The sequence below is a fragment of the Microcebus murinus genome, chromosome 1 (genome assembly GCF_040939455.1).
Source record: "Microcebus murinus isolate Inina chromosome 1, M.murinus_Inina_mat1.0, whole genome shotgun sequence".
Lineage (NCBI taxonomy): Eukaryota > Metazoa > Chordata > Mammalia > Primates > Cheirogaleidae > Microcebus > Microcebus murinus.
The window spans coordinates 74,837,905-74,857,730 of NC_134104.1; positions in this window are offsets into that span (position 1 = coordinate 74,837,905).

Consider the following 19,826-nt stretch of genomic DNA (forward strand, 5'->3'; position numbering starts at 1 on the left):
ACAAGCCTTTCTTCATCCCCTTGCCCCTCAGCTTTGTGGCCTCTGTTTTGGCCAAAGGCCAGTTTAAAACTATGGCCAACCAGGGATTCAAACTTCTCCCAAGCCCTAATTTAGGCTTCTGCTGTGTTTCTTGGTTGATTACATTTTGTTTCCACTAACTTTAAATTGAGAAGAATATCTGCTTTTCAACAATGTAAGCTTCTGAAATAGCTGGGTACTCAGCTATCTTAGATTTCAAGCTAATGCACAAATAACTTTCTTAGCAAAAGTGTATTATCGTTCTTTTGCTCTGTCTTTTTTACTGTATGTTATTTTGATTTAAATTTTTATTGAGATCATTGTAGATTCACATGCAGTTGTGAGAAATTATACAGATATCCCTAAGGCACTTTGCCTAGTTCTCTCAGAGGTAACATTTTGTAAAACTATAGTATAATATCACAGTTACGATATTGACATTGATATAATTTATCAATCTTAATCAAATATTGCCAGTTTTACTTGTATTCATTTTGTGTGCATATTTAGTTCTATCCAATTTTATATTAGATTTTCTGCATGTGTATATTTAGTTCTATCCAATTTTAGTACGTGTATAATATGTTCATGTACCCACCACCACAGACAAGGTACTGAAAAGTTCCATCATCAAAGGATTCCTTGTGTTGACCTTTTATAATGAAACCCACCTCTCTCCTGCCTATCCTTCCTCCATCTCTATTCACTGGCAATCACTAATTGTTCTCCATTTATACATGTTTTTCATTTCATAAGTGTTATATAAATTAAATCATACAATATATAACTTCTGCAATTATTTCTCACAACATAATTCACCAGAAATTCTTCCAAGTTGTTGTGTGTATCTCTTGTTGTTTTTCCCTTTTTGTTTCTGAGTAATATTCCATAGTATGTATGTTCCTTTGTTTGTTTGACTGCTTACCTGTTGAAGAACATCTAGGCTATTTCAAGATTGGGGCTATTCTGAAGAAAGCTGCTATGAATATGTGTGCAAGTTTTATAGGATCATAAGTTTTTAATTTCTTTGGAATCAATGCCTAGGACTGAGATTGCTGGGTCATATAGTAGTTGCATGTTTAGTTGGTATTGTTAATTAAGCATTTTAGTTTTAGATCATTGTGTCTTCATACACAATTTTAAAAAATAATAAAGAGAGATACCATATACCCTCTACCTAGTTTCTGCCAATGGTAAGATTTTACAAAAGTATAGTACAATATCTCAGCCAGGATGTTGCCATTGATGCAGTCAAGATACAGAATATTTCCATTAACATAAAAATCTCATGTTTCCCTTTTGGCTAGACCTACTGCCTATTAGTCCACTCCTTCCTTAACTCCTTAACCACTAATCTGTTATCCATTTCTATAAATATGTCAACTCAAGAAAGCCATTTAAATGGAATTATACAGTATAACTTCCGGAATAAGATTTTTTCTTCATTCATCATAATTCTCTGGAGGGTTATCCAGACTATTGCATATATGGATAATTGGGATGTTCTTTATTGCTAAGTAGTTCATGGTATAGATGCAATGATTTATTTAACCATTCGTCCATTGAGCGACATCCAAGTTGTTTCTAGTTTGAGCTATTATTTAAAAAGCATCTCTAAATTTTCCTGTAAAAGTTTGAGTAAACATAAGTCTCCATTTCTCTGAATAAATGCCCATGAGAACAATTGCTGGGTCATATGGTAGTTGCACCTTTAGCATTTTAAGAAAGTCGTAAACTCTTTTCAAGAGTAGCAGTAACATTTTACATTCCTACCAGCAATGTATACATGATCCAGTTTTTCTCCACATCCTCCTAGTATTTAGTATTTATTCTCTCCATTTTTTTACTATAGCCATTTTGATAGAGATTCAGTGATATCTCATTATTGTTTTAACTTGCATTTTCCTAATGGCGAATATAATGTTGAACACTTTTTCATGTGCTTATTTGTCATCTATATATCCTCTTTGGTAAAATGTCTGTTCATACATTTTGCCCATTTTCTAATAGGATTGTTTGTTACTGTCAAGTTTTAAAATTCTTTATATCTTTTAGACACTAGTCTTTTATTCAATATGTGGTTTGCAAATATTTTTTCCCAAGGTGTAGCTTGTTTTTTCATTCTCTGGATAGGGTCTTTCTCAGAACAAAAGTTTCAAGTTTTGATGCAGCCCAATTTTTCTTTTTATGGATAACATATTTGGTAATAGTTTTAAGAACTCTTTGCCTGACCTCATATCCTTAAGATTTTCTCCTATTTATTTATTTATGTTTAACAGGTGGACTATAGTTTTTTTATTTCTGAGCCATATTTTTTCTCTCTCCAGTTTCCTTTTTTTTTATTTCAAGAAAATATGAAAGTAGAAACATTTTGGTTACATTTTATATTTTTTGCCTCTTCCTAGCAAGGGTTAGAGGTATGCCCTTCTCCTCCACAATGCTCACCACAGTGGGTCTACCCACCCAGCAATAGCGTTATTAGGCATCTACCCAAAAGAGCATAAGACATTCTATTATAAAGACATCTGCATCCGAATGTTTATGGCAGCACAATTCGCTAGTGCAAGGATGTGGAAACAACACAAGTGCCCACCAATTCATGAGTGGATTATTAAAATTTGGTATATGTTTACAATGGAATGTTACTCAATTCTAAGAAACGACAGTGAGCTAGCATTGCTTATGTTATCCTGGATTAAGCTTAAGCCCATTATCCAAAGTGAGGTGACACAAAATCAGAAAAATGGGCTTCACCTCTACTTACCATCAAATTGGTATTGACTGATTAACACTATGGTGCTCAAATGGTGGTGGTGTTCACCAGGGATTCTCCTATTGTAAAAAAAAAAAAAAAGTTTTATAGCTTTACATTTAACACTGAAGTTATCATTCATGTTGGCTTAATTTTTGTATAAGGCATAAGAGTAAGGTTGAGGTTTTCTTGCCTGTGGATATCCAATTGCTCCAGCATCATTTTTTGAGAAGGCTATAGTTCCTCCATTGAATTGCTTTTAAATGTTTGTCAAAGTTCATTTGGGCACAACTTATCAAAATCTAGGAAATTCAGCAAAAGAAGTGATTAGAGATAAATTTATAGCAGTGAATGCATTTATTAGAAAAGAAGAAAGGTCTAAAATCAATAATTTAAGCTTCCATCTTAAGAAACTTAAGAAAAATTATAGCAAATGAAATCCAAATTAAGTAGAAGAAAAAATAATATAAATTATAAATCAATGAAATTAAAAATAAGAAATAGAAAAAAAATCAACAAAACCAAAATATTGCTCTTGGAAAATATTGATAAAATTGATAAACCTCTAATAATGCTAATTTTAAAAATAGAGAAAAAGATGATACAAATTACTAATAATCAAAAGTAAAGTAGGGATATCACTACAGATGCCATGGACCTTAAAAGGATAATAGAGGAATATAATGCACAACTCTGTGACCACAAATTTCATAATCTAGATGAAGTAGACCAATTTTTTGAAGAACACAATCAACCAAAACTCACACAAGAGGAAATAGTCAATCTGAATAAGCCTGTGTCTATTAAAGAAACCAAACCAGTAATAACCTTTCAAAAGAGAAAGCAACAGGTCCATACATTTAAGAAGTAAATTATATTAACTATGTATAATATCTTCCAGAAGATAAAAGCAAAAAAATATTTTTTAACATATTCAACAAGATCAGCATCATCCTAATACCAAAACATGGTAAAGACATTACAATAAAAGAAAACTATAGGGCACTGTCTTTCATAAACATGGATGCAAAAATATAATAAAAATTTTTTTAAAAGCTCAATTCTTAAATTCTCAAAAAAAATACTGTGGTACTTTGATACAATGAATGTCATCACTAAGAATAAAAAAAGAAAACCTATAGATCCATGGGAAAACATAGAAAAACTTTAAATGTACTTTGCCAAGTGAAAGAAACCAATATGAAAGGTTATATTGTATGATTCCAACTATATTTTAATGGCTGCAGGATCTGTCATGATATCCTTTATTTCATTTTTTATATTGGCAATATCTTCTCACTTTTTATTTTTATTAGTATTGCTGGATGTTTATTGATTTTATTGACTTTTTGAAGAAGCTTTTGGTTTCATTGATTTTATCTATTGTTTATTATTTTAAATTTTATTGATTACTGCTCTACTTTTTATTTTCTTCCTTCTGTTTGTTTTAGATTTATTTTGCTCTCCTTTTTGTAATCACTTGGGATAATAATTTAGATTACTGAATTGCATCATCTTGGAATGTTCTAACTACTAAGAATATTTTAAACATTTGGGATCTTGAAACACACTGGCAGTTTTTACAGATAGTTTGTTCAAATAATGTGATTTATGATGAGCAACTGTCTTTCCCCTGAGGGCCTAGAGCTTTGGTAAATTCAATCGGTTATACAGACACAATATGCCTATGTAACTAACTCATAACAAAAACCCTGGTCTCCCAGGCTTAGACAAGTCTCTCTAGTAGACAGCACTTTACATATACTATCATGATTTATTCCTGGAGGAAATAATTGTATCCTATATGACTCCACTAGAAGAATATTCTTGGAAGCTTGTGCCTGCTTTCCTCCAAACTATGCCCCATACACCTTTTCCCATCACTGATTTTCTTGGGACCCTTTCACTGTAATAAACCATCATCATGAGTTTAGTGAATTCGAAGTCCTTGGAGTCCTTCTAATAAATCATCAAACCAGGGGTGGTCTTAGGGACCTCCGAAACACTTTGTTTCTAATACAAGCATTTAGTGCTATAAATTTCCTTCTCAGAACTGGTTTAGATGCACCGCATATATTTTGATACTTATATTTGTTCAATTAATTTGATTCTACATATTTTTAAATTTCTGTTGATATTTTCCTTTTGACCAATAAAATATTTAGAAGTGTATTACTTAATTTCCACATATTCAGAGTTTTTCTTATAGACTTCCTATTATTTATTTCTAGTTTGATTTCATTGTGATCAGAGAACATGCACTGTATGATTTCAATTCATGTAAATTTGTTAAGGTCTATTTTACGGCCCATGATATGTCATATTTTAGTAAATATTCCATGGGCACTTGAAAAAATAAGTTCATCTGCTATTGGGTGAAGTTTTTTAATATATGTCACCTAGATACTATTGGTGGTTAATTGTGCAGTTCATATCTTTTATATACTTTCAGATTTTCTGTATACGAGTTCCACTGTTTGCTGACAGGGGATGTTTATGTACTGAATTATAATGGTTGGTTTGTCTGTTTCTCCTTGCAACTGTACCAGTTTTTGTTTTATGTATCTTGAGGCTCTACTCTTCCATGTGCACACATTTAGAATCACTACATATTCCCAGTGGCCTGATCTTTTTATTATTAGGTAATGTATCTTTTTCTCTAGAAATTTACTTTGCTCTGAGGTCTATTTTATTAGTTATTAATATACTCATTCATGCTTTTTTTGCTTAATGTTTACATAGTAATTTTTTTCCATTCTTTTACATTCATTCTACCTATGTCATTGACTTTGAAGTGAATTTCTTGTAACCAGTATATAGTTGAGTCATTTGTTTTCTTACTCTGCCAATCTTTGACTTTGATTTGTGTATTTAGACTATTTACATTTAAGACAATTATTGATATGTTGGTACTTAAGCATGCTATTTTATTATTTGTTCTCTGTTTCCTCTTATTCTTGTTCCTGTTTCTCTTTTCTTGCCTTCCTATAGGTTACATGAACATTATGATTCCATTTTTAAATTTTTTATAGTTTATTTGAGTGTATTTCTTTGCATAGTTTTTGCAGTGGTTTTGGGGGGCATTAAAGCATACATATGTGGCTTATCACGTTCTACTGGTATCAACATTTCAGGCATGGAAATATCCCTTTATTATAGGTCTCTTTATCTTTTCCATTTTTAAATATCATTGTCCTGAGTGTCAAATGGTGTAAGACTATTAGTTTCAATCATCAACTATGAATTATAAAACTCATGAGAAGGATCGTCTATTGTATGTACTCATATTTCTGTTCTTTTTATTATTTCTTCTTTCCTTCTGACATTCCAATATTTTTGTTAGCATTTCCTTTCTCACTGAAGAACATTCTTTAGCCAATATTTAAGGCTAAGTCTTCTAGCAACAAATTATCCTAGTTTACCTTCATCAGAGAATGACCTTATTTCCTATTCATTCCTAAAGGCCAGTTTTACTGGATAAAGAACATGCACTTGGCAGTTCTTTCTGTTAACACTTGAAAAATGCTAATTTCCATGACTTTAGATGAGAATTTTATCATAAATCAAATTAGTATTCACCTATAAGTAATATGTCATGTATCTGTGGCTGCTTTCAAGATCACGATTCTTTGAGTGTTCAGTTTTCAGAAGTTAATTGTGATACATCTTGTTATAGATTCTGGGTGATTTGTGCTGTTTGGGTTTACTCAGTTTTTTGAGTCTGTAGGTTCATGTTGTTGTTTTCTTGTTTGTTTGTCATGCGGTTTTTTGTTTGTTTTTTAGTTTTTATTTTTTTGCTAAATTTGGAAAGTTTTCAGCTATTACTTCTTCAAATATTATTTAACATCATTCTCTTTTTCTTTCCTCTGGAACTCTGAGGATATGAATGGGTTTTTTGGCCTTTTTGTTATTGTTATACAGATCCCTGAGGCTTTGTTCTTTTTTTCAGTCTATTTTCTCCCTGTTGTTCACCTTGAGTGATTACTATTTGTCTAACCTCAAGTTTATTGATTCTATTCTCTGTAAATTCCCTGCTATTATTGAGCCCATCCAATAAGTTTTTGATGTGTGATATTCATTTTTTCAGTTCTATAATCTCCACTGGTTCTTTTTTGCAAATTCTACTTCTTTTCTGAGGTTTTATATTTTTGTCATTTGTTTCATGAGAATTTGTAAATGATTATTGAATCATTTTTATGTGGCTGCTTTAAAATCCTTGACAAATAATTCTAACATCTCATTCATCTGTGGTGGTGTCAGTTGTCTTTTCTCATTCAAGTTGTGATTTTCTTAATTCTTGGTATGACAAATGATTTATTATTGTATTCTCAACATTGTGTCTATTTATTAGGAGATTCTAGTTCTACTAATATTTTAATTTTTTATTTCATCACCTGTTTAGATTTTGCATGCAGGTGGGTCCTAGTCAACTTTTTTGGTCTGTGATTCCAATGATAATTTCATTTTCAGAGCCTCTGTGACATTACTAATATTTTGGTCTGTTTGGTCTTGGTTAGTATGTAAAGCTACTGGCACTTCCACTGGTCCCTGCTAGTACTGCCTGAAATGGTGGGAGGATTTTATCCACTTGGGCCCCTGGGTATCTCCTGGTGGGAGAGAAGAGTCTCAGGCCTGTGGGAAAAGGCAAGGTCACCTGGGCTGTGGTAGGATCTCTCCTGTCAGTGGAGTATAGATCCCCCTACCAGTGATCCCAATTCCCTCAGTATCTATTTTCAGGAAAAGAGAATCTCAGCCCCTTAGTGTTAAAGAAACTTTTCAGGATACGCCTCTACTTTTGGGTCAATTCTTCTTGCTGGTTCAAACCACCTACACCAATGTCTCTGAGCAGGGGAGAAAATGTTCAAGCCCAGCAAGAAAGAACATTTTCCCTCGCTTATTTTTGTTGGAGGGGCTCCAAGTCAATCCCCCCTGCAGGTGGTGCCAGGCTTACCTGATGTTGTGAGAGGAGAAATGAGCCTACCTGGGCTGCCTTCTCTTGCTAGGTTGAAGGTCAGGGAATTCTGGGTCTAGATCTCAGTTTTCTGTTTGGTAGTAGCTATCTTGCCACTATGTTTTTCCTCTAATCCTGAGGTCCTAAACTAATTTGCCACCTTCTTACCACCTTTCAGAGCTATTTTTTTTTTTTTTGGTTGCTCTTATGTTATTTTATAAGGCTTGTGGTTATGCTTAGCAGGGAGAAACAGAGTCTAAGTCATCTTGGCAAGATATCATTTTCTTTTACCAATGGGCCAACATTAATCTTAGCTGTTCTCTTTATTATAGAGCTTTGGTGAAGGCTACAAGAAATAGCCAGTACACTCTAACATCATGAATGGTATTGCATTCTTCCCAAAAGAGAAAAGATGCCCTCTCTGCCTTTCATCCAACACAGAGAGTTCTATGTTTGGTTGGTCACTTGCAACATCTCACTTCCTGGGTCAGAATCAATTTCTCTTAGGATCATTAACTGTAAGCAAAATTAATTGATTAACCAAAATTAAAAAAAGACGTCTTATTATAAATAGAGGGGTGACTCACAGACTTAAGGAGGGGCAGATTAAGCAGGTGAACCCAGAAGTTTCAGGAATATCCTGAGAGCCTACTCAGTCTTGTTCTCGAAATGAATAGACAGGAAACATTTTTTCATCCTTGGATCACCCTGTTAAGACACAAATTACCAGAAGAAAGGGCCTATTTGCCTATCTTTTTCAAAGATACATCCCTTGGCCAAAAGAAGGCAGAGCTCTTATATTAACAGTCTTTCTGAGACTGTACATTGATGTAGGAGAGGTAATTCCCAAAAAAGAATTTCTCAGGTCTTCATCAACCCCTTATACTCACTAACTAATTCTCTAATTTGTAGTCTCTTTTTTGTCTATACCACCACTAATTTACATCATGTATTCATATTTTCGTACCCAAAATAATATAGTCTTCCAATTGATTGTGCTTGTGAAGATTCTTTACCTTGCAAATGATAAAAATCCAGCTCAAACTACCACAAGTGTACAAAGAAAAGCATTAACTTACATAAGTAGGAAGTTCAAGGGGAAACTTCAGCCACTGAAGGATCCAGGGATTCAAATGACAGGACGGGGACCAAGCCTCTCCTCTTCATTTCTCACCTCTCCTTGACTCTTCTTCAATTTGTAGGATAATATTTAGTTCCTTATTGCAATTCCTTGTCACAAGACTCTCCATGACCTGGCAATTCTCTTGCATTATTTCCTGAATTTTGTGACTCTAACTTTAGATCCTGGCAACTCAAACCCCTTAAGCTTCCCAAAGATACTGAGCTGGAACATGTTGCTCACCCAACCTACTGTTCAACCTACTGTTCAACCTATTCAACTCCTCTGACACTCTCTTCTTCCTGAAGCTGGAATAGTCTCTCTGCATCAGTGAAGTTTTGTTAAATTATTAGTTATTTTGTATACAATTTACAAAAATGACCTAATTTGCCCTTATATATAGTTCTAAGAATGCCATAATAATAATAGCTAATGTGTAAGAGCACTGCCTTTGGAGCCAGACTGTCAAGGCTTGGATCCCAGTGACAGAGATACTGGATATGTGATGTCAGGCAAATCACTCAACCTCTCTGTGCCTCAACTTCCTCATGTGTAAAACTGAAACAAAAATATCTATCTCACAGATTTTTTTCTAAATGTTTAATCGAGTTGATCTGCATGAAGTACTTAGAACTATGCCTCGCACATAGAAAAACGCTCAGTAAATACTAATTATTCTCATGGTCTTATCTGGTTAGGCACTTGGAGCTATCTCATGTATTCCTAACAACAATCTTGTGAATTAGATAATACTATTATCCATATTTTAGACATTAGAAAGCCAAGGCTCAAAGAGGTTGAATAACTCACCCAAAAGCACAGAGCTAGCAAATGATGAAGCTAGATCTGGTTCATATCTGCCCTGAGAAACCCTCACACCTATGGGAGCTGCAGTGTGTACTTGGAGGGGTCAAACTAATATGCTTATAGAAAGAAGAGTTTGATCTTCCTTGTGAACTGGTCTCTGTGCATGTGGAACTACCTCAGTGCTTTTGAGTATGCTTTGTAGTTAATATATTTTGTGGTCCATTCCCTCAATTCAGCCTGAAAAACAAAAACATAAATCACCCATCTCTTCTCCAGCCTTAGGGATAAAGGCTGAGTGTGTATTTTAAATACAGCTGTTATAAGTTAGCCACGTACTGGGTAAATCACCACTGCAGACAACCTACTTCTTTCCCAAGGAAGCATCAACTTTAAGAAACTAGCATTAAGGATTATTTTTCTTAAAACAATTTCATGATGCATGCCTCTTTGTTAGCAACCTTATTTGTGGAGACCATATTAATCCTAACAGTACCTTGATCCTTCTAAATCCATTGATCCAATGGTATGCTTTGTGGGCCCCACAAAGGGGAAGATACACAGTCGCAAATATAAAGAATAAAAGATAATCAGTTAGGTTGTATGTTCAGTGCCATGTTATAAAAACCAACTAACTTTTTCACTTTCTACTGACTATTACTATTTCAGTCGAGGCCAAACTATATTGTGAAGACTTTCTGTGTCCCAAGTTTACACTCTTTGGCTACACAGAAGGGAATCTATTGATAACTTGTCAGAGATGGCTTCAAGTAGAGCAAAATGTGGGGTGATGGAAAAAAAATCCCAGGATGCTGAGCTAAAGCCTTGACTCAAACAAATATTCAAATGACTTGCTGTCTCTGGGGCCTCACTCTTCTGAATGGAATGTGTGGGTGGGGTTGTAATAGATGATCTTCAAAGTTGCTTTCTTGCTGGCAGTCTATGGGTTCAAAAATCACTCCATAGGTAATTGATAGCCCAACCCAAATTGGCTTCAATTAACACATAATGTTGAGGAAGACTATGGCAGTCCAGAAAAAATTCCTGACATACATATATTGCATGTTAACATACAGCATAACAATGCATATAAACACACAAGATATATGTGCTCTATATATAATAGAAATGTGAACTGTGTTTTAGAAGTGAGAATAATGCCCTCTTATCTTCTATTAGTAGGTCATTTTCTTCTGGTGTTTTATTTAAATTTTTTGTTTCAATGAGACGTTTGTCCACATCTATTAATGCTTTCCCCCCTGGGCTAGCAGTGAAACACTGAAGAGTGGCTGAAGAATTTTCAGAAGATGATGGGTTGCAGAAAGGAGGTCACAGAATGCGTTAAAAAAAAAATCATGGCTCTGCAGGAAGCACATCCTCCTGCATGTGCCTTCTTATTATCATCTCTGATGATTTTTCTTCTTTTTATTGCCTTGTGTCTAGACAAAATAAAATTGTTGGAGGTTTACAAAATGATTTCCAATCCTAAAATCTTCTTTTTCATGTTACAGCCCAGAGGGAATATTTTGCACTTTAATGATTTAGACCTGAAGAAATAGGGTACCAATGCGAACACAAGCAAGCACCTCATGGCTGAGGCATACATCATGTGCTGGCAACGCAAACGGTAATAAGCCCAGGGCCTCGAATGCCACTAGTACGAAACATTTTTGGATTCGCTCACTGATTCCCAAGGAAGATTTTCTTACTTAGTTTGCACCGTGTTCCCAGCAACTCCCCAATCCTAACGGGCCTCAGAGAGCTTAGAGAAAGCATGATAGATGTGATGTCAAGCCATTAATTTAGCGATGCTTCAGGGGGGAAGCAAGAGTGATTAATTCTTATACTTTAGAAATTATCCCCCTGGGAAAGGGAAAAAAAATCTCAAGATGCAGTCGGAAGAGTAGAGGTTGAGTGGGAGAAAAAATCTCAGATGTTCAGGATCGTATATCATCTTCAATATTCACATAGTGTTGATGCTTTCCAAAGGTTCAGTCATCATTTTGATTAGTAGCCTAAGACAGTGTAGCCCCAAAGGAGTAGGTGTGAACAAGAGTAAAAGCTGAAAGCCCCACCCTGCTCCAGGACTATGTGTTCAAGCTGTTAATCATGTAGCGCTGAGAGATTGTTTCAACTACTCCGATTAGCATTGTCTGAGCCTGTACCACGTTCAAAAACCCATACAAGGCCCTATCAGGGGCAATCCAACATGATTCTTGACCTCAAAGAACTTATAAACTACAGGGGAATTAGCATATGTATATAAATGATTATAACTCAAAGGAAAGTGGTGTAATCACAGAGAGATTACTTCAACTAGGAGAGAGCTTTGAAGTTCTTTTCATTCATTTACTCATTTACTGAGGCCTATTTATTAGGTCCAGAATTCTGCCTAGAAGGAGTGGCATGTAAATGAGACAGTGAACAAATAGCAGAGAACAAACATATCTGATAATACAACGTAAGTAGGAGCAAAGCGCTCTGGGGGCCAGTGGAGGGAGAAATAGTGACAGTGGGGACATCTTCACATAAAAGTGACTCTGAAGCAGAGAGGGAAAGGCAAGTGGAAAGCAAAGGGAAGGCCACTGCAGGAGGAAGAGACAGCACACACACAAGCAGGAGGCAGGCCGGCCAGGGAAAAGCAGAACAGTGGGAGAAGTGTTGGAGCCAGGCTATAAAGGGTGTGGTAGGGGTCCCATCGGGGACAGTGCCAGGACTCCAGACATAACCTCTTGGATCTCATTACCAATTCCATGAACACCAGCTTTGGGTGCAATTTAACTTCTGACAACCAGCACCTGCCATCTCTTGGTTAGGAGGATGATTCTCAAATGGCCAGAACTGTTTGCTTGCACAAGGGGAGAATCAGAAATGCCTAGTACTTTACATCCTCCCATCCCTCCCCTGCCCCTGGTCAGGAGATGTGTTGGGCCTCTTAACAAATGACTAATGGATGAGGAATATAAATGCTCTGGCTCCCCTGCATCCTGGTTGGGACAACTCTGTGGGGCGCCCTTCACTCTCTCCACGGATCCCCTGTGAAGCTGAGCCTGAGTTGCCCTCCAGGATCTCTGGTTGACAGTGTACACTGCCCTCGTCCCCTTTCTGGTTCCACTTCCCTATGGCCCTACCAGCTATTCCTGGGAACACTTCCTTACACTCAATTTCACATGGATTCTTGCCTCAGTGTCTATTGCTGGGAGCCTCAACCTAAGCAGGGAACATTGGAAGGTTTTGAGAAAGAAGACGGAATATGAGATAGCACTAAGAGAAAAGCAGTGATACCTTTAGACTGGGTGTCAGGACATCTCTTCCCCTAGCTAACTGGTAACCTTGGAAAAGTATCTTCTATTTCTGGCCCAAGTGTCCATGCAAAAAAAACTTCTAATTTAGTCCAGAGAAACTATATAACTAAATCCAGGTAACATTTCATATGAAAAAAGAGTTCCCTTAGGGCACATATACAGTCTTACCTTGTTTCATTGTGTTTCGCTCTGTTGTGCTTCACAGATAGTGCGCTTTCTACATATTGGAAGTTTATGGCAACTGTGCAGCACACAAGTCTATCGGCACCATTTTTCCAACAGCATGTGCTCACTTCATGTCCCTGTGTCACATTTTAGGTACTCTTGTAATATTTCAAGCTTTTTTTCAGTATTATTATTATATGATATCTGTCATGGTGATCTGTGACCAGTGATCTACCTTTGATGTTACTATTGTAATTGTTTTGGGGCACCACAAATCATGCCTCTATAAGACATCAAACTTAATTGATAAATATTGTGTGTGTTTCTGACTGTTCCACCAACCAGTCATTCCCCTATCTCTCTCTCCCCTCAAGCCTTCCTGTCCCCTGAGACACAATATTTAAATTAAGCCAATTAATAACCCCACAATAACCTCTAAGTGTTCAAGCAAAAGAGTCACCTATCTCTCACTTTAAATCATAAGCTAGAAATGATTAAGCTCATGAGAAAGACATGTCAAAAGCCAAGATAGGCTGAAAGTGACAGTAAACCAAGTTGTTAATGCATAGAAAAACTTCTTGAAAGAAATTACAAATGCTACTGTAGTGAGCACATGAATTATATGAAAGAAAAACAGCTTTACTACTGATATGGAGAACATTTTAGTCTGGATAGAAGATATAACCAACTACAACATTCCCTTAAGCCAAAACCTAATCCAGAGCAAGGCTCTAACTCTTTTTAATTCTTTGAAGGCTGAAATAGATGAGAAAGCTGCAGAAGAAAAGTTTGAAGCTAATAGCAATTTGTTCATGAAATTTAAGGAAAAAAGCCATCCCCATAACACAAAAGTGCAAGGTGAAGAAGCAAGTGCTAATGGAGAAGCTACAGCATATTCTCCATAATATCTAGCTAAGATAATTGACAGAGGTAGCAACACTGAACAACAGATTTTCAAAGTAGATGAAGTAACCTTACATTGAAAAAAAAAAAAAAAAAGATGTCATGTAGGACTTTTATAGCTAAAGAGAAGTCAATGCCTGGCTTCAAAAGTTCAAAGGACAGGCTGAATCTCTTGTTAGGAGCTAATGCAGCTGATGACTTTAAGCTGAAGCCAATACCCATTTACCTTTCTGAAAACTCTAGAGCCCTCAAGAATTATGCTAAATCTATTCAGCCTGTTCTCTAGGAATGGAATAACAAAGCCTGGGTGACAGAACACCTTTTTACAACATTGTTTACTATATTTTAAGCACATTGTTGAAACTTACTACTCAAGGAGAAAAAAAGACTTTTGAAATTATTGCTGCTCATTGACAATGCACCTTTCAACAGTTTTTCTGGAGATATACAAGAATACCAATGTTATTTTCATACCTGCTAACACAATATCCATTCTGCAGTCCATGAATCAAGGATTAATTTTAACTATTAAGACTTATTATTTAAGAAATACATTTCATAAGGCTATAGGTGCCATCAATAGTGATCTTCTGATGGATCTGGGGAAAGTAAATTGAAAATCTTCTGAAAAGGATTTGCCATTCTAGATGCCATTAAGAACATTCATGATTCATGGAAGGAGGTAAAAATATCATCATTCACGGGAGTTTGGAAGACATTAATGCCAACCCTCACAGATAACTTTAAGCAGTTCAAACCTTCAGTGGAGGAAGTAACTATAGGTGTAGTGGAAATAGCAAGAGAAATAGAATTAGAAGTGCAACACAAAGATGTGACTGAATTACTGCAATCCCATGATAAAACTTCAACAGATGAGGAGTTGCTTTTTATGAATGAGCAAAGAAAGTGGTTTTCTGAGATGAAATCTACTCCTAGTAAGGATGCTGTGAACATTTTTGAAATGACAACAAAACAATTTAGAATATTTTATAAACTTGGTGGATAAAGCCCCAACAGTGTTTGAGAGGACCGATTTGAAAATCTCCAATTTTCAAAGAAACTTTACTGTGAGTAAAATGCTATCAAACAGCATATTACAAACAAATCTTTCATTATAAGAAGTCAGTCTGTGTGGCAAATTTCACTGTTGTCTTATTTTAAGAAATTGCCACACACACATACCCCCCACACACACCTTTCAGCAACCACCATCCTGATCAGGCAGCAGCCATCAACATTGAGGCAAGACCCTCCACCAGCAAAAAGATTGTGACTTGCCGAAGGCTCATATGATCATTATCACTTTTTAGGAATAAAGTGTTTTTAAATTAAAGTATGTACTTTTTTTAGACATAATGCTATTGTACTCTTAATAAACCGTAGTGTAGTGTAAACATAACTTTTACATGCACTGGCAAACCAAGAATATTATTTGACTCACTTTATTGTGATATTTGCTTTCTTGTGGTGATCTATATAACCCAATTCACATTATTTCCAAGCTATGCCTGTATATATTAAAAATAAAAATAATAATTGCATTCATATCTTGGTAATACATATGTTAAATCTCTTACTTTGGTATTAATATTTATAGCAATCTTCTCTATCTACTTGGCCTTGGCAGAAAGATCCATACCTGTATTTTTGGAACAAAGTAAAGCTGCTTGGATTCCAGCATTTTTCTCCGTGTAAGCAGAGGATTTTCTGGTTCCAGTTGTTTTCCTCTTTCCCTCTGTGTTCAGTGAGGACTCGTGTTTTTGCAACAGTTTTTGGTGATAGTGGTCTGAGTTGGTGGCAGGGGGAAAGTCAAAAGAATTGAGTGATAACCATAAAATAAAAATGGTCTTCTCTGGGCAATTTTCCCTATAGGAGCAATGTATTGGAAAATATCTTTAATCTTAAAACCTAAAAAAAAAAAAAGAAAGAAACCAGTAAATCTTTTAGAAATAAGTCTTAAAAACTCTGTTCTCATGTTTCTGTTATGTAGTCATTTAATTTTCTCTGGTTTGGTTTGTCAGATGAATCATTCCTCTTTCTCTATATTTCCCTGCTGCATTTTGACTTAAAGAATTTCTTGCATAATTATTCCATACAACTCAGGCCAGAAATTTTTTCCTAGATACCTCCTAGAGAAATAGCCATTAGCTCTGCCTCACCTACTTAATCACTGAATCTTTGCAGCAGTCCTGAGAAGGAGATCTGATGGTAAGTCTTACTGAACTGCCTTTTTGTTCTATGAGTCCACATAGGCTGGGTGTACTGCAGTACCTAAGAAGAACAAAAGGTTTACAAACCATCTCTGTCCACCAAACAGTAGAGTCTGAAATTAAATTCTGTTGTCGTTGACCTAAAAATTCAGTGTGCACAGGAAGAACCATTTGCCCCCAACTAAGACTCAGCTGGACTTTTCCTTAGTTTCCCCCAACTTCCTGGTTCCCACACCCTACCTCTTAGCTAAAACCCCAGAAGTCTACTGAGCTCTTTGAGTTTCATTTCCAGGAGCTGTTCCCCCTTACTGAGGCCCTGCACTCTGGATCCTGCCTCCTTCCTGACTTTGAACAGTACCTTCCTGCTGCTGGGTTTCCCCTTACTCTTTCCCTTCCTTTTAATTAGCCTTCCTTTTCTGATGCCAACCCCTGCCTGAGCTTGGTAAGGATATTAAACCCTTGAATGTAGACCACAGCCTGCCTGAATGCCAAGCCTCTGCAGCATGCAAATGTTCTCAGCTTCCTACTAGTCCCAGGCCATGACGCTGTGATCCAAATATATCTAAAAGCCCAACATTGTTCCAGTTACAATATAGATAATTTTGTACTGTGCACATGTACAATCTATAAAAAGTATATGATGTTAATAACAATGATAACTATTAAAATAGCTACGGTTTAGCAGAGTTACTCTGTGCTGTGGAAAAATATCTGTATATGCACTGTGCAAAGATATTTTCCCACTTTACAGATTAAGAAGCTGAGGTTTAGGGAGATCAAGTAACTTGTTTCAGTTTCACTGCTAATAATTGACAGTGTTAATATTGAATCCAAGCATCCAATTCCAAAAACTGCCATCTTTTCCACTTGCATTAGACTACAAAATGCATAAACACTGAATTTACTACTTAGGAGAATATATTTTGAAATTTATAGCCCTTCTTTTCAACTAGTGTTAAATAGTAATTACACAATTCATTCACCCATGTAGATGAAATGGAAAATTGGACATGGATATAGATGAATATACTGTAATTCTTGCAATAGAGTACTATTCAGTTAGCAATTAGACTGTATTAATGCTTAAAATACAACCATTATTTTTTTCATCAGTCCTTTGATATTCTTAGAACTGAAATATCATGTTTGCCATTCAGGGTGTTTATCTTAGTTTAATGTTTTAAAAAATATATATGAGCATTGATTAAAAATAGAACTTTACCCATGAAGGGCACAGTTACATAAACTCTCTAAGGTACATTTCTGCTTATGCTAGATAAATTCAATCTTCCAGAGTAGCAGTTTTATTTGGTAATTTTCCAGGAATATTAATGACTACTCTGATAGCCTGAAAGAGTTCATTTTCTTCACCCAGGATGAGCATTACACTCTCAAAAAAGAAAATCACACTTTGTCATAAAATATATAATACTATGGCCCTTTCATATTCTACTATTAATATTATAGGTTTAAATGAATTAACTGTAATCCTTTGTACTGATCAAAAATATTCAGGGGATTTCCATTTTCTATAAAAGTCCAAAAATTCTGTCATTCAGGTCTCTCCCCAAAGAGACCACCAGCTGACTTTTTTCAAATGTCTTCCCCACTTCATGCATCCTAGACCATTGTTCTTTTCTGTACACAATAGCTTCTCTCTGCCTTTGTGCATGCTCTTCTTAACCTGGGATTGCCATCCTCTCATATTAAAAACATACCAGTCCTTCAAATCTCAGCTCAAAGTTTTTCCTTTTTCATGGTGCCCCATATAATTTCTCCAGTTCTGTGACACTTGACTTCCATAATAGCACAAATCACAGACCACCTTGTATTTATTAATTTAAGTACATCTTCTTTCTCTCTCCCTCTCTCTCTCTCTCTCTTTTTACCACTAATTCTTTGAAGAGATGAACTTATTTGAGAGGTCAATATTCATTTATTCACTTATTTATCAAACATTTACTGAATATCTACCTTGCGTCTGCAGAAGACACAGACATCAGGGAAACATTGATATTGGATCATTAGATGGAAATATGAAGCATGAGAAAAATCAAGTTCCTGTGTTAGTCACACTATTGGGTAGAGCTCAAATGCTGTAGATGTCCCTCATCATTCATAGACCTCATTGTTTCAAGAGACCCAGACTCTTCTCTCGGAATGAAAGTCACTTCTCTTAATTACATACTTGCGGAAACTTTTGGCTCCAATTAGTAGCCATCTTTGGATCACAACTCAGCTACTAGTTTTAAGAAGTGATTCAACCACTAGCCCCAAACAGAAATGCCAATGTCACTGTGCCCTTTTTCAATTCAAAAGAGTGGGAGTCATGGAATTACAGTGCCACCGCAGTGCCTAAATTGAGGTGGGGAATGGCATGCTGTCAATATACACAAGCCAAAACCTGGAGGCATTTGTCACCCAAAAAATTGTAACCGAGTTAAACAGGGGATTGGCTTTTAGGACAGTCTGCTTCTTAGTAAATCAACAACTTGTTCTTCTACCTGAGGTGAAAATATGAAAAATAAAGAGACCACAACGTCACAGGAGGTCAAATCCCATAAAGGGCCTGCATGATATGTAGCCCAACCTTGTCATTTTTGTGGGTGGAAACACTGAGGCTCAGAAAGAAATTTTTTGCTCAAGGTCACAAAGAAAGTCAGCGGAAGTTAGAAGCCTCCCCTAACCTGACACCCCTAATTTCCAGTATCAGGAGCTTTTCAGCACCCCTTAAATTTGTGTACTCTAGTCTGTACCTTCTTCATATTGTTCCCCAAAAGAAATAATTTTATTTTCATTCAAACTCAGACACCATGAGGCCCTATGTTTAAGTTGGTATTTTGTGCTTCCGAGTTATCTTACCTCTTGGTTTGGATTTACTCTGCATACAGTTTTACTCTGTATAAAGTTTTATCTTTATGTCTTCTGAACACGAGCCATTTCATTGTGACCTTACCTTAAGAAGATAGGTGAAAGTAGAAAGGCCTTATCATTAGTAGATGCCACAGTATCAGTATTCTCCTTTGCTTTATAAAATATTTGGAGAATAAACAATGGATGAACAGTAAGGTCAGTGCCTCTGGTTACAAATGGTGACAGGCATCAGGACACCTCAGCAGTATCCTTTCTATAAGTCTTTGGGCTGAGACCAGGGTTTCAGTGCCAGCTCTGCTAGTGAGTCGTCATGAGCCTCATGCATGTAACTCTTCCCCTGTGTGGACCTCAGTTTCCTCATCAATAAAATAAGGTTCCTCCCAGCTTTAGAAGATTATGTGTTATCATGTGATGCTTTATCTCAATGCCTAAAGAAACTATTGAGCTTTCTATTTTATAGCACATAATTCTGCAAGCACAGCTGAGTTTATTTTTACCAGGCATCACCAAGGATGCCCCAAGCAGCAAAGAATCTGTATAAAGAAGCAGTGAGAAGACCTGGGTATGAGGCCCAACTCTGACACCTGCTAGCCCAGTGAACTCAGTAACCTCTCCACCACTCTATATTTGCTAATCTTCAGATACCACATCTTCCTCTTTGCTCTTCATTCAAAAAGCATTTATTGAAAACCCCTAATGGACCAGGATTGGTGGGAAATTTTCT